Consider the following 17,015-nt stretch of genomic DNA (forward strand, 5'->3'; position numbering starts at 1 on the left):
CTTGAACAAGTTGCCTGGGAAGATCCAGAATCTCCTCCATCAAAGACCTTAAGAGCAGTTTAGATAAACATATGTTGAGTTCAGGAGAACTAATCCTGCCTGGGGTGAAAGAATGACCCCTAGATGTTCCTTCCATACATTTTTTCCTTATTTGTCCAATACATTAACACAATAGAGCACAAAGGTTCACCACTCAGAGTCATAACTGAATGCATTTGCTAATGATGTGCACATTGGATAAGCAGGACATTGGCAGGGGACAGAAATGTTTTCTCCAGTTAAAGATTATTCAGAGGAATTTCTGCCAGCACTATGTGAGAAAAATTATAGCAAGGATATCTTGAAATACTTATTCACAGTGCTGGCTATGCTAGCTAGCAAACTAGAAGACCTTGACAAATTAGAGAGATGAGCAATCACCAACCATGTGAAGTTTAATAAGGGTGTGGTTCTCAGGGTGCTCTGCACAGGGTCAGCAGTTGGACTTGATTATCCTGATGAGTTCCTTCCACCTTAACATGTTCTAAGATTTTTTGATTGTAAGATTTAGGTCACTGTGCACAGGACACAGGAAGGGCTTCTTCAGCCTTGCCCAGTAGTGAAACTGAGCATGAAAGAAAGGAGTCCACATTAACACTTTAAAATGCTTTTAGGTAAAGTCAAAGGATTTTACTGGGTTTTAACTTGTGTTATTATATGAATTTGGGTCATGCTTCAGCAGAATTATAGAAGCATAAATTTGTATTGTTTCGTTATTACAGAGGAACTGAATGACCAGACTGGTTGGAGATGAGTGGGGAATATTAAAAAGCTTTCAAAAATAATGATATTTCATTATTACATCTGAGTGTATTTCATCTTACAGTTCAAGATCACATAAGCACAGAGCACCATTTGTGCCATTCAAAGCAAAAAGGGAAATTAAACCCCAGAATATTTTTAATTGGAATTTTTTTTAGGTTACCTGCCATTTAGAGAAGTTTGGCTTGGAGACAGGACTGTGTACATCAGAGGGGCAATGCAGCAGCACTCATAAATAGGCAGTACGTTTTTAAGTCCATAAGATTGCTTCAGATCTCTGTAGAATAGAGGTTTGTATTCTGTTAAAGGGTTTTCATCTCCTCAGTACCATTATTAGACAGCAGAGTCTACACTGTGCCATTCCTCCCTTGCAGACACGTGATCTGTTCCACTTTGCTCCTTTTAAATTAGCAACTCTCTTTTGGAGAAAGAGGTTTTACCTAAGAGCAGCATGTTCCCCTGCTCAGGGAAATGCATAGATTCACAGAACCCCAGAATGGTTTGGGTTGGAAGGGACCTTAAACATCACCCAGTTCCAATTCCCCTGCCATGGGCAGGGACAACTTCCACTGGATCAGTTTGCTCCAAGCCCTGTCCAACCCAGCCTTGAACACTCCCAGGAATGGGACAGACAAGCTTCTCTGGACAACCTGTGCCTCCCCAGCCTCACAAGAAAGAATTCCCTCCTAACACCTGAATCACACGTCCCTTCTTTCAGTCTAAACCCTTGTCCTCTCACTCTGTGCCCAGGTACCAAGCTGTGGCAGTGGGGTCTCCATGGAGGCTTTTCTTCTCCAGGGTGAACAGCCCCACCTCTCTCATCCTGTCTCCATGGGAGAGGTGCTCCATCCTTATGATCATCTTTGGGGCCTTCTCTGGTCTCATTCCACAGGTCCATGCCCTTCCTATGTTGCAAGTCTGAGAGCTGCATGCAGCACTGCAGGTGGGGTCTCACGAGAGCAGAGCAGAGGGGGAGAATTCCCTTCCCTTCCCTTCCCTTCCCTTCCCTTCCCTTCCCTTCCCTTCCCTTCCCTTCCCTTCCCTTCCCTTCCCTTCCCTTCCCTTCCCTTCCCTCCCTTCCCTTCCCTTCCCTTCCCTTCCCTTCCCTTCCCTTCCCTTCCCTTCCCTTCCCTTCCCTTCCCTTCCCTTCCCTTCCCTTCCCTTCCCTTCCCTTCCCTTCCCTTCCCTTCCCTTCCCTTCCCTTCCCTTCCCTTCCCTTCCCTTCCCTTCCCTTCTCTTCTTTTCTTCCCTTCCCTGCTGGTCACACTTTTGATGCAGCCCAGGAGATGATTCTACAAATGAGCCTATGCAGCATCAGATGTGAGTTTACTGTGTCTTTTGAAACAGCCAAGGTGTAACCTGCAGGACAAGCCAAAAAAAAACCTCTATGCATCAAGACACCAGTGATTCCTCATAACAGATGTTGCCTTCCAAGTCATCAGAGAAAAATGCCATTCTCCTGCAGTCACAAAATATAACACAGCATGGCTGGGTTTTGTTGAATTTGTAAGATGAAGAAGCCTCTTCCCAGCTGTCAAGAGTGTCAAGGAGAGAAACCTCACTGTTTGTGCTTCCTATCTAAATGTATTTGTCTCATATCTCAATAAAATAATTGTTGTATTTCTCCCACCAGCAGTCACCCTCAAAAAGTGGATAATTGTGCCTCAGAGTCACTAAACTGTGTTGGTATTCTTTGGGATATACACTACTCCCCAGAAAATTCAAAGATTGTCTTCTTTCAAGGTTTAAAAGAAAGAAAATTGCTTGCAGAACTTTTAGATGAGGAAAAGTTATTAGCAGAGTTTAAAGGTGTTACTTGTTGGAATATAGCAGTGCAGACTTGACAATTTGAAATTACTGTAAGTGTCACTAAATAAAGTAATGGGGTCAAATCTCATGTGTCTCTAAACTGGTACAGGTCCATGGAGTTTAACAACACTGTGCTAATTACATCAGCAGAGAATTTGCCCTCTAGTTTCTAAGGGCCTGTCACAGACAAAAATGCTTTGCAAAGGCATTTGTTCTCAATTTTATATCCTTGGATGAGCTGGTTTTTGTTTATGTAGTTGCAGAGACCAATGCAGGGATGGATCTGTGCAGTTCCCTGGCTCTGGCATGGCTATCAGCAATCTGTACATTTTCATTTTGAACTCTGGCACCTTGGAATAAGCTGGAGAAGAACTAATAACTCTGCCTGGTGTCTCCAGGTCTAGAGAGATCTGAAATGCCTTTATTGATAGACAATGAACTCTGTTAGTGACTGAGGAGTGTGGAGAAAGTTGAGGGGGGTTCTGCTGCTGAAAAAAAACCCCATAACCATTGAACTACTTTTACTGAGAAAGGGAAAAAAGCAAGCAAACAAAACAACTCAACGTACTGTGTATTAGGCTTGAATTCACCTTAGGCCCTTTATCTACTTTTTTCATCCTGTTTTCTCTCTGCTTTATTCCCTACTCAAGCCTATAAGGATTTGACAGCACTGCTGCCCTTTAGCAATACTAGCTCTGCATGGGAGGGCAGCAAAATATTAGCTGGTTTAATGACATTCCCTGACTCCCTAGCAGAGCAGCATTCATCATCATCACTTAAGAAAACACCTCATCTCAAGAAGACAAGCTCAAGCAGGTTATTGCATCCACATCCATTACAAGGTTGCAACACCTACAACGAGGTTACCAAGAGTCAACATATGTTTTACTACTGCTTCAGAGAAAATTAATGTATTGAACCACAGAGCTGGCTAATTATCCATATCATTGACCCCGACACCTTAATGGAAAGTATTGTTCACCCACTCCACAGCAGCTCACACAGAATTAGCCCAGATTGAGACTGTTATAATTAAGGTCTGAAAGCACATAAATGGTTAGAAAGAAGAAAAGTGGCCACTTTTAGTGGCCTGTCTCTGCCTTGGCCCCTGTTTCCTGTTCCTCTTTCAGGTGCAACTCTAAGTAAGCTTTTAATTCACATTTGTATGTCCCAACCTCGTGTCAAACTGTGATGTCCAAGGCAGTTTTCCCTTGGCATCCCAGGACCATGGATAGGTTCCTGTGTTAATTCACTCTAGAAGGGACCTCATCCACCCAAGGTGCTGCTCACAGCAGGTTCAGCTCCTCCGGATTTTCAGTGTTGGGCAGCAGAAGCAGCACAGAGCTGTGAGCACAAAGCCTCCCAGTTGCCTTGGTCCTGGGACCTCTTGATGTGCCTTGACAGGACCTCTTCCCTACCAGGACTAGCTCTGCCAGGTAGAGTCTGTGTGTGCTTCCTTCTAACTCCACTCCTTACTGACACCCCAGCCCTTTGTCACCACGCTTATAACACTGATATATCAAGTCCCAAAGTGCAGCTCTAAACATATAATTATTTTTGGTTTCCCAAACACTATCCATTTTCTAATTTATTTCCCATCATTAATTTTCTTCCTCTTTGCTGACTTATCAGTTGTCTTAAATATTATCCTTTTAAGTCTCCATGGTGTCCAATGAAAAGGAATTAGGCTTCTGAGTGCGCTTTCAGACTTAATCTTTCAATTATCTACTTCATATTGTTCATCACTCTGGCCAGGCACTCTCTTTAGGAGAATTATTTGGCCTGAATAAATATCTTCAAAGTCTGAAGACTCAGATCCAATAAACTTTATGAAAGCTTTCATCTTTATTGATATTGTGAAAGCCTGCAGTGTGATTTATTTCTTTTAACTTTGTGGCCTAGCATCTTCCTTGGTCTCATAACAGTACCCTTGTGCAAGAGTTAGGACAACTGTAGAAATTACCATTTTCAGAATTTTGATTCTTCTTTTCCTTACTGGACTCAGATATTGGATTATAGGATATAAAGGTATGGAAAGTATTAAGACCACCACACAGAACTGAAAAGTGGAAATGCAAGGTTTATAAAGCGAGTTCCAGATCGCTCTAGACTTCTCACAAAATATTTTTTGCCTTGACCTGAAGTTTTTTAGTGTATTAACTGTGGGAGCATCTTAGTGTTTATGCAGAGTAACTTCAGGCAACTGTCAAACTTTCAGAAGCGCTGACAATTTTGAAATCCTTAAAAATCGAGTTCCTCTGAAATGAGCAAAACAACACTGTCTCATGACAAAACTTTCATGAAGCAGACAGAAACATAATAATGGCTTCAGAAGCTGAGATCCCTGAGGAAACACACCATCATTTCAAAGCATCCATGCACAGATTTGCTCAGGATCCAGCTGACTGCTGAAAGCAAGAGCATCTTTCTAGTCTTGAACCTTTAATCAAACATCAGTATGAAGATTTAGGCACCAAAACCAAGACACTGTCCATGGAAAAGTAAACTTGACCTCGACTGAGTAGAAGGTTGAACTAGACAGCATCCTCTTGTCCCTTTCCACTCATTATACTAGAAATCATGAAGAAGATAAACATTTTTAGGACATATTCTTACATTTTTAATTTCCAGGTTTATTACTGTCAGCTTAAAACTATGAATTTTCTGAAGAAATTAACTAAAAAACCTCGATGACAGCAAAGAAGCTGTAAAATTAAATTAAACGTCACTCTTCAAAATCCAGAGCAGAAAATACAAAGTTTGTAAGGCAAATACAGTAAATCTATGTACATATTTTAATGGATTAGAAGTATAATGCATGTGGATGACTGTCCTATGCTATGTTTTATTTGCTACACTAAATGCATCATATCTTACGAACCACAGAGAATTGTGCTCCTGTATTAATTACATTTTTAAGTGATTTTCTAATCTTTGAACCATTTTACTGTCTGACTGTTGCAGGGAGTGTATTAGAATTTCACACAGCACTGATATTTGAAAGCATTTAAATAGTAAGCAAAAGCTCTCCATTTTTTGTGTTCTTTCAGCCATTTATTTCTATTAGTATCAAAGTGGCTGTTTTACATTATGCAAACATTCATTGCAAAAGCAAGTTGGATTGTAGGTTAACTCTTAGAGAAGAAATATATGCTGTGATAACATTACCCAGTGTGGATGTGTTACACTTAAGGCATTTACTCCACTATAAATCATTCTTTATATGAAATAAAAGTGCTTTATTGCTTTATAGCAAGATCCTAAACCACAGTAGATGGATGTCGTAGGATGTAATCTGGGTGCCAGTCAATTGGTGCTCTTTGTAAAGCAAAGGATGAAATTGTAGACAATGATATCCAGAAGAACATAAAAATCTGATGTATACCCACAAAATCAATGACTATTTAGAATGAAGCTTGAAAACTTGGTGTAAAACACTATCTCTGCCTCATCGAGCTGGGCCTACATCTTGTCCCATTCAGTGGATTTATGGAGGCAGTACTGCAGTATCTTTAAATGAATGAGAACTCCCCTGCTCCTTCAGGTCTAAGACACACAGTGGAACATTATGACCTGTTGAGATTTCTCTGAGCAGCAGCAAAGGTAATAACAGCTCCACTGCCAGGGATATGGTAAATCAACCTCTCTTTCCTTTAAAGAACATCTGTGCTTGTGAATTGTATAAGCATTGTATAAATATATGTTTAGCAAAACAAGGAAATAATTTGTTTGCAGAACTTGCCAGGAATTTTCCATACATGCTCTTCCAGTCAGAAGAGGAAAAAAATAAAAATAGTGAAGTGAAAATGATTTTTTTTTTTTCTGGAAATGTCATTTTTCTGAGAAAGGCACTTTTTCTTCTGCCTTAAAAAAAGCCATATACATTTGGACTGAAAGGCATATTTACTGTTCTTCTTTTTTTCTCCCCCCAAGAATTTCCTCTGTACATTTCTAACTAATCCTTAAGTAGCAGTTTTCATCAGTAGCTTTCAAATCAGCACAAAGGAGAAAAATGTCATTGTTCCTCCTGAACCTAGGGCACAGCACGGGGGGAGGAAGGAGAAGCTAAGTGCCGTGCATTAATCTCCCAGCAGGCCAGAGCAGCAAAACCCACCTCCCAAACCCTGGGACTGTTTCCTACTCACTTCTGCACAACCAGCCAGCAATCCTTGCTTGCCTGCTCTTTTGGCAAGAATCCCACTGAAATCCTCAGCCCAAATTACCTCTAAATATGGCAGGATATGGACTAAACTTTTATATTTGAGCAGTTCATCTGCTGAAGGAGGAACTCAAGGCTCAGTGTAGAAAAAGTTCTTCCCTTCCTTCTCAGTTCATCAGTTTCTGAGTACTGGGAGCCAAACAATGTGAATTTTTGTGCCTTGAATGTTTATTGTTTTACTTTGTAGCTCAGCAAAGAAGAAGAGAGCAGGTGTGGAAGGCAGGGAAGAACAGTGGGACTCCTTCAAGACAGGAAAAAATACTCTCAGGCATGGGGAGAGAAAGAAAGAATAAGCTGCTCTGTGCTACCAGTGCCTACAGTGGAGGAGATGAGCTACATTACCAGCAGCAGTTCTGCCTTTTGCTCCATGCACCTCGTTTTTAGCATAATAAGAGAAAATTAAACTTTGTCATGCTGTATTAAAGATAATTATCTCCTTCAATCCTTGTGGTTTTCTGTGGTTTTCTATGGTTTTGTAGTCAACCCAGTTACACTTCTTGATATTTGCACAGCAACTGGTTGCTGCTGCCTCAGAAGAGAAATTCTTTGCTTCTTCCTGAAGAAGTCTTTATCAATCCAGATGTTAATCTTGACCATTATTAGTCAGTCAGTCAGTCAGTCAGTCAGTCAGTCAGTCAGCAGCAGCAGCGTGGTCTGCAAGGACAAAAGGAAGCAAATATCCATGGAAGTTGTACTGATTTCCACAAAGCAGTGAGCATGGAAAGAAGTTTAGGCCTAGTGGGGCTGGAATTCTCTATGGTAGCTGCTCTTCTAGCAGAGGACCCTTTACAGGAAAACCAGTCACTGAAGGAGACATCCAGGGGATCAGAGTTTGGAAGTCCTGTAGGTCTGTACATTCCCAAAGCCTGGAAATCTGCTGGTGTCCTTGAGAGTACCACAGAGTTCATGTTCACTGATATAGTTGAATGAATGCTGGCAGGAAAATGTGAGTCACAACTGTGAAAATGGTCCAAAGAGAAGAAATCCAGACCAAGGAAAGAGCTGCCTTGAATGAGAGCAAGAGATAACTCCACCTCACATCACAGTGTGCCTTCCATGGAGTGTCTTGGGGAAGGCCACCCTAGGCTGCCAGCACTGGATACCTGAGACATTCCAGTGCTTTAAAGGACTTGCAGATTGTGAAATGTTGGGGATTTCTTATCCCTGGAGATGTTCAAGGCCATCTTGGATGGGGCCTTGAGCAACCTGGCCTAGTGGAAGGTTGAAACCTGTTGGTGTTTAAGATCCCTTTCAACCCAAATAATTCTGTGATTTTATCAAATGTAAAACCTCATGCTCCAGTATTCAAGCACACAAAGGTTTGGCTTTGCCTACAGGCCAGCACTGGAGCCCTCCTTGTCTCAGGGCTTTCTTCCTCAGACTTGCAGTCACCCATGAGGGCAGGATGCTTGGGTTCCTCAAGGGCATTTTCACCTGATGGTAACACCTGAAAACATCAGCTGGAAAAACTGCACCGTGCCAGAGCACTGCAAAAGACAGGAGGATTCTCGAGTCACCTATCATTTTAATAGACAAAAGAATGAGAGAATGCAAATATTATCATTCCTGCTGAGCAAACAGAGAGCTGATATCACTCAGAGAGGTCAGGCAGATTAAGGAAGAAAACCCAGATCTCGTGACTCCCAAGCCAGTGTCTGAACCACACAACCACACTCAACAGAGCTGCTCTCTCTGGGTTTTGGTCAGCGTATGTTGCTTCCAGCAGTTACTCTGCCTGGTTTCCACATCCCTATTAAATTATTCTATAGATGATGTAAAAGGTCAGGGGGGAAAAAAAAAACCACATGCAAAAGTGTTGAGAAAAATGCCACCCCTTTTCTGAAGGCTTATTGTAAAATAAATAAATAAAGTAGTATTAAAGGATGAAAAATTACCAAGGGAGTAATAAAAAGTTAGCTTTAGGCCAGAGAAATGCTGCTTTTCATTTCTATATAGTACATGAGAATATTTTGTGGACTAACAGTGCATGAATAATGTTTTATTAAAATGTATATCTTTACAGCTTTATTTTATCAGGTCCTTCAAGGCCTGGCATAAAAAAGGTTTAACAAGTTTGACACATGCTGATTTAGCATTTACACCACAAACTGAATCTGCTTTGTGAGGGAAAATAGGCCAGCTTTCAAAATACAAACACTGTGAAGTATTCAAAGTGAAACAAAACAAAAGTGAGAAGTGGGAAGAAGGAAAAAAAAGAAGAAAAATGCAAACCATGATCATTCCAAACCTGCTGTGCAAAGGTTTTAGACTAACTTTGAAAATAGATTGCATTAAATGTTGGAGCACTGATGATTCCACCATCCAAGTTTCCTATTGGAGTATGCAAATCTGGTTTGTAGGATTCAACTAAAAGTAGTCAGTGAGGGTTTTTTTCTCTTTTATTCTTTCAAATGAGCCCAAGATCTGACCCTTCCTGAGCCACCTTAACCCTTTCAGCTACCAAACACTAAAAGAAAACCTTATTGAGAATGTAAAAGAGTTAAAAATTTGAAATTAATGTCACATCTTCAGTTGCAGAAGGAAGCATTTTAGAAATCTCCTTGTTCAGCCTCTGTTTCCAACCCAGAAGAAAGTGCTGCAAGTTCCATAAGTTAAGAAATATGCTTTTTCTGTGCTAGGGTAAACTGTGACCCAAATTTCTGTGATATTGAAGTTAGTCGACCCTCAGCTAAACTCTTCTCTAACCTGTCTTGACTTTTAAAATGTTTTTAAGCACAATTTTTCTTTTTTTGCTCAAAGCCTGGATAGCTGGCATATTTTACAACTTTGCATTTCCATTATTAATATTGCCAGATGGAGACCAGTTAAAATGATATTTATTTCTGTTCCTTTGATATTTTTGCACTTCTGCTTTTCCAGTCACCAGATGGGGGTTAGCTAAATCCTCTGAGCTACTCGTTTATAAATGGACTGTAGAGACAAGAGTACAGATCTCTGTGCTAAACTTGCTGGAACTGCTACAGCACTACAATAGGCAAAGGATGGATAGCACATCCTTTTTGTTAACAGGACACCATCTTCATAGACCTAATCAATAAACTAATTAGGATTTGAGATGTACCTGTGTCCAGCTTCACAGTGAGGCTTTTATGCTATATCTACATTTCCTATATTTCTGCCAAATTAGAGACAAGAGAAATTTGCCTCTGTCAGGGCACACACCTGAACTTTTATTTCTTGGTATTTTGAACAGCAGAGATCCACTCTACATCAGAACTTAACATGTCTGTTAGAAGGAAAGATAATTCATATGAAGCCACTAATATTTTCTCTGAGAAATACATTCCTATGACATTCATTTAACCTAAATATTATTTCTAATGTTTTTTCTGACCCCTTCATTCACTTTGTTTTAAAACTCCAAAACTTTCTAGTACCTTAAAACCCTTTTAGTACCAATCACTACAGAGGTAACTAAAATATTTTTTAATTTATGTAGCAATTTTCCCACCGTTAATTTTTTAACTTAAGAGATTCCAAATCTACTTGGAAGGGTATAGGTGGACACAGCAACTTTCTGCAGCAATCCGTAAGAGGGAAACGGTGATTGCTGTCACATTCCATTGCGATTTCCAAAATTAGACAGATATAATTCACAAAGCCTGAATGTCAAAAGTTAAAATTAACAGACCTGGTGTCATCAAGTACACATCATGGTTTTGATGAAACCAACAGTCCTTTCCTTACATGTAAAGCTTGAAATAATTGAATACAGGAATTGTATATCAGAAATTCTACCATTTATTAAGCTGTATGGCAAGGTCCTTTGTCATTTTAGAAAGAGTAATTTATCGTTTTAGCCAACAGTTTTTATCTTAGCTACTGCCTAGTTTATTCAACTAAAATAAATCTTTCTTTAATAGTCTTCACAGGCAATAAATATTGGGGTGTGGGAGAGAATATATTTCATCTGGGAACAGGTATGGTCAAATATTTGGTAACATTTACAGAAATTTTAAGCCATTTATCCTCTTTTAAGCCTGTATTTAGTATGAGACAGGTTCACACATTCCTCAATAAATAGCATAGGTCTATACAACAATTGCCAGTTTCTTTCCATGGTATGTTTTACTGCTGGGTAATTCAGAACCAAAATCATTGTAGGAAAAAGAATAGTTAGATTGGGTAATGGGGCTAATGGAAAATGATAATTGAGGGAGCTATGAAAGTTGGAAATTGTGTAGTCTAATAATAAAAGAACAAATGTTAATTTTGATTGCTTCACAGTAATCTGCACGGAGGAAGATTTGTGTAGCAATAGAAATCTGATCAAGGAGGAAGTTGTCTTGGGATTTTCATACAAATTGTCAAGCTCTGCACATCTACTTTTTCTGGTGACATGTTATCCTGCTTGCTTAGTTGCCTCTCCTACGAATTTCTGTTTCAAATTTAACTTCTAAACCCTTTGTGCATACAGTATAGTGCTGTGGCAACAGGACACTATGAATCCTACCAGCACTTTCCAACCTGTTCTGTGTGCTCTGTGGCAAATTTCTCTTGATTTTAATGGCAATGGCTCTGAAACTCTATCACAGGTTTAATTTAATATCACCCTTCTCTAATATTTTGTTCTTCCTCGGTTTGACCTTCTTTTCCATTTGGAGAGTGATAATAAGTGTTAATTGCTGCAAGTGCTGGTTGATGTAAATCAGCTGATGGCTGCTGATGAGTGAGCTGGGGAAGGTCTGCAGAGCGAGTTGTTTTGCTTTGTTTCCAGCTCAGCATCGCGGGCGGCCCCATCCTCTCTGCAGGCTCTGCTCCCACAGAGCTGTCCAGATGGTCTGGCTCCGGCTGCCTTTCCTTTCATGTAAGGTGGGGAAGTGCTGGGGAAAGTTTGTGTCTGCCTGAAATGACTCATCCCCCAGATCCCACAGCCCCAGCTGCTGCACAATCCTCAAAAGATCCCAACATGTGCCTTACACCATTGTTTTCCTTTTTTCTTCCTATTTTTTTAATAATCTCATCACCACATCTTGCTCCTTGAGTCCTGGAAGGATGCAGGGGAGCAGATGTTGCCCCTCCCTATTGTCTCAGTAATGTGGCAAGCTGGAGAGTGACAGGCAGGACATGTCAGGATGGCTCTGGCAGGCTGCAGTCAAGCACAGCAGAGGTCTCAGGGATTGAGGAATGTTGGGAAAAGGCCTGATTTACAGGTTTGTGAAAGATGTAACCTGGCTGAGATGTATTGCAGCTCAGTCTCCCCCCATTCCCACTGACAGACTGATCCTCAGCTGGTAAACCATACACACAGTGCTCATATTTCAGTCAAATCATAGCTGGAACAGCCAAGAGGATTTTAAACTAGCTTGTTTAGAAGGATAGGTGAAGGTCCAGGCAATCTAAACTCAAAATTTTACCTGCTCATCAATGAAATATATTTTCTCATTTCTTACATGAGGTAATTCCTTTCTGTACCATGAATTAAAATCAAGGGAACTGGGAATATATATTTAAAAAATCTGATACAGTTATCTTGTTGAAAGACTGCAGATTAGAATAAACAGATTTGGTATCTGTACCCATAAACAGTCAAAAATGCCTGGAGTGGGGAAAAATAATAGGAGTGGAGAGGATTTGTGGATCATAGGATGACTGGGGCAGGAAAGGACCTCAGAAGGTCTCTAGACAAAGCTGGGACAGCCATGAGGTCACACCAGGTTGCTCAAAAAGAGAAATCTGAAAAATGGGTCTCTGCAAAACATAAAATATACTTGCCATAAAAGGGTACTTGAAGTGGAGATAATTTGTGGAATTAATGAGTGAGTGGAACAGGAAGTGCTCAGGGGCTGGTGCTGTGAAGATCTGTGCAGGTCAACAAGGTCCATGGATGGCAGGAGAAGCACTAAGCCCACAGCCTGCCTCTGCCCTGGCAGGACAGAGAGTGCACACCCCTCAGGGATGTGACACAAAGGTGTCTCCCCTGTGCTGATCTGAGCCAAAACCAGCAAACTCCACTCAACTATTTCAAGCAGGAGACACAAATCAAACCCCAGGATGTGTTATTCCATAAGCGCCAGCCAGTAACACGTGGAGTAGAATCGAGGTGGGATGGGAGATGGCCCCATCCCTGGAAGTGTTCAAGGGAGGTGGGATAGGAGACTGAGCAATCTGCTGAAAGGTGTCCCTGTCCAGGGTGGCAGGGTTGGTATTGTAATGATCTTTAAGGTCCTTTCCAACCCATCTCATTCTGGGATTCAATTATTTCATTTTCCAAGTCAAGGCTGCTGAATCCATGTACTGGGTAGCAAATAATGGATGATGATTTGTTTGGGGTTTTTAAGTTTCAAACATAAATGATATTGTGCTCAATGCAAACAAAGTCTCTCCTGGACTTCATTATGTTGGATAAAGATGGATTTGTCCCTGCACTGTGTTGCCTAAGGAGGAATGATCATGACAAGATTACATTCGGTACAGCAAACTGAGTACATACCTGCTAGTCATTCACATACTGGTGCTTTCAAAGAGATAATTTTCCAAAGGAGAAGAATTCTGAATGAAACTGATTGGAAAATAGACAGTTCTTCATTCATGGTTTATTAGATTATCATAATTCCACAGTGAGGAAAGAGGATACCCTTGGCTGCAAGCTTATGCTGTCCCAGTAGTATGGACAGAAATTTTAGATAAATAGAGATAGAACAAGAAAAAATGAGGGGGGAAAAAGAGGAATAGGGAAAAATGAAAATTTATGAAATATATCAGGTTGTAGTGGAGAAGCCAGAGGCAGAGCAGGGGGTGGCTGTCAGGACTAGGACCAAGTGGGAAAAGCTGAAGGTGTGCCAGGAGCAAACAGCAGTGCTATAGCTCAGGGGACTGTGAACATTATTGCCACATACTGGTATTGTTGCTGGTAAGGCAGGAATAGTCCTTGGCTCTGGGATAGCCTATTTACTTCAAAGTAGTTCTTCTATCACTATTTAATTTGGGAATTCCTGCCTTTAGGATTCCTTTTCTTGTATTATTGAAAATGACATGATTTCTAAAAGTCCAATGTATTTTTCATTCACCAGGTTATTTTCTTAATTATATTTGCTGGAGATAGATTCAATTGCAGTTTTGTTCACCTTCAATTTGTGTTCCTATTTCTGGAGCCTTTGGCAGTCTTTCAAAGAGTGTCCATACACTGAATTCAGTACCTCAGCTTTAGATGATAGCTCTCAAAAATTCTCATGCAGTGCTTGCAGGGGGGAGATCACCTTCCCTTTTCTCTCCTCTGAGCAGACCTACAGAATAAATCCTGGTCCAAAACACTTCATTGATCTTGGTAAAGCTCTCCTTTCTACCAAACTCGGTGGCTGATGAAGTTGCAGCTACTTCTCCTCCAGCCTTGTGCCGGGTTTTACAGCAGAAAGTAAAGATTCTGTGCTACATTAACGTTCAAGTGCTGTTTCTCCATTCCAGGTGTCCAAAAGCTGTCTTGACACCATGGTCAGGATAGCTTCCCATGACAATTTTGCTCAGACAAGAGTTTGGAATATCAGTTTGGGTGGTTCATAAAAACCATTTTCACCTCTGATGGTGAGGGAGAGGGGCCAGATGGGAGATGGGGAGTAGGCTTTTGTTTCAGCAAGACCTGGAAAATATTCAGCATACACAAGTGAGGATAAAAAATGGCACTGCTCCCCCATGCTGGGCTGAACACTCTGTTAAAACAGTTTCTTTTAAAGGAGTTTCATGCTTCCCTCTGTACATCAGCTCTTGGTATAAGTCATCACTATCCAGAGGGAACGTTTTCAATAGCACATCAGGAGAGATGGAGGTGGGCAGTGGGTTGCTCTAGATCCTAGGTGACAAATATTTTGGATTTGTATTTGAAACATAGCAGAATTATTTGCTCATATCACGCAAGGATAATGAAATTTGTTTCAAATTCATAGAAATTTCGATATCTAGAAACATTTATTGGGAATGAATTATCTTAAATATGTAGATTGGGTTAATCTGCCCTGAGGAGGAATTTTTATTTGCCCTGCCATGGCCATGGTTAAGGTTATGTCAGTTCAAAAAAGGCAGCTGGGCTTTCCCACATATGTACAGGCTGCTCAATCTGTCAGCAAAAGAGGAAATATAATAAAAGACACAAAATTTTGGTCAAAAAATATTTGACTAATAAGAATATAACAAATGTAACCCAGGAGTTCATTAAAAATACCATTCCCTTATGGCATGCCAATGGGAAAATGGCACTCAAGGCTTTGTATTTTGCACCCCTTGGCAGTCTAGGGAAGATTGTGGCTGCTCATGACCAACAGAGCACAGGTTAACTGGGTGGAACACAGGCCAATTAATATCCCAACAGGCCTCAACTTTTGGTTGTGCTTTGGGAGAAGTGTTGGGCCCAGTGCTGAGCCAGCTTGTGATATCTATGGCAATGTGAAGACTGAATTCACAACTGGCATCATGAAACGAACATGAACTTTAGATTCAGCATCCATAACCTTAAAAGAGGGCTGCTTACTTCTTAAGGAGATGGTTACTAAAAGAAAAAAAAAAAAAAGAAATTAATCTTGGGGGTTTCTAAAGCAGGCTGGTTAGTGACTAGACACCTCTTTCTGCAAGAGGAAAAAGCTTTCTCAAACTACTGGGTAAGGAATAATCTGCAACAGCTGGAATTTCTCATTTGCAGACAAGCTACAAAGTAAAAGAGAAATATAAATTATCTGAAGAATCTAACATGAAAAGCAGCACTGTCTTCCCCTCCTGGTTTCCTCAGGCAGAGACTGAACTCCTTCCCAGCTGCTGATCAAAAATTTGTAGTTCAGTCCTCTCAATTTCTGTCAGATGGGGGAGCAGTGAAATGTAAGATGGGAAGCTGAAAGAGGTAGAATTAGATTGGATGTTAGGTAGAAACTCTTTACTACGAAGGGTGGTGAGGCCCTGGCACAGGTTGTCCAGAGAAGCTGCGGCTGCCCCATCCCTGGAAGTGTCCAAGGCCAGGTTGGATGGGGCTCTGAGCAGCCTGTTCTGGTGGAAGGTTTCCTGCCCATGGCAGGGGGCTGGGATAAGACGATCTTTAAGGTCTCTTCCAACCCAAGGCATTTTAGGATTTTACGATCCACTGATCTCTGCTTGCCTGATATAACAGGACCCTCTGAAATGAAGGAAGCTTCCCAAGGACATCCCATTAATTATTAGCAACAAACCCAGTCCAGACTTGAGGGACTCAGCCTGTATTAGGTCCTGCAGCTTCCAGAGGTGTGGATTTGCTTAGGTTGAACACCCAGATGAGGAAAGAAGGGTATTTTCCTTGTTCTTTTACAGGCCAAACTTTACGATGTGCAATTTTCAAGACTTCCAGTGTCTAGAGGGTAGTGCAATGTTCTAGAAAGCTGCTTCTATTAATCTCACTCTTTTTGCAGTCTTTATTGGTTGTATTTTGTCAGATGAAGCAATGAATGTTTATGCCCCAGGTTTAGAAAGCAATAAAAATGTTTTATTTCCAACATGGGGACCTGTGCTTCTCTTTATTGGAATCACAGCCTAGGCCCTGTCTGGGAGAAAAATCACCAACGTGCTTGGGCTTGTGTAAATGAGGTCAGCAAGAGAGAGAAGTGTGGCATGAGACTTTGAGTATTTTTGAATGGAAAGAAAGTATTTCCTGTAAAGAAATGATGTGTGTGACTGTGACCTGCTGTATATAAATAATTTAACCTGGGCTACAATAGCTGTTAGTGCTTTGAAAGGTACAAGACTTTTATGAACAGATGGAGGAAGTAATGGAATCATCAACATGGGGATGAATGAATGAATGAATGAATGAATGAATGAATGAATGAATGAATGAATGAATGAATGAATACATGTATGTTTAGGTGATGCTCCTTTTTAAAATGAGTAGTCCTTAGAAAAAAGAAAAAAAATGTAGTACTGCTTTTTCAGAAATTAAAGACGTTCCTTTAGGTAATAAATGTAAACAGCTGCATTCAATACCTAAGGGAAAAAAGCTTTCTCTGCCTTTCCCTGAATTAGGACCTTTAGAGTGAACTTTTTCTATGGATAAGCTGTCCTTTAGAACTGAATTTAATGCCAGCCTTCTATTGATGAAGTAATACTGTTATGAAACTCTCTCCAGTACTGTTTTCACAGGGATAACATGTTGGGTTTTTCCTCAGGAGAGCAACAGCTCATTTCAGTGCACTCTGTGGTGCTTTGTTTGGATACA

Source organism: Serinus canaria, chromosome 1A (assembly GCF_022539315.1).
Source record: "Serinus canaria isolate serCan28SL12 chromosome 1A, serCan2020, whole genome shotgun sequence".
Taxonomy (NCBI): Eukaryota; Metazoa; Chordata; class Aves; order Passeriformes; family Fringillidae; genus Serinus; species Serinus canaria.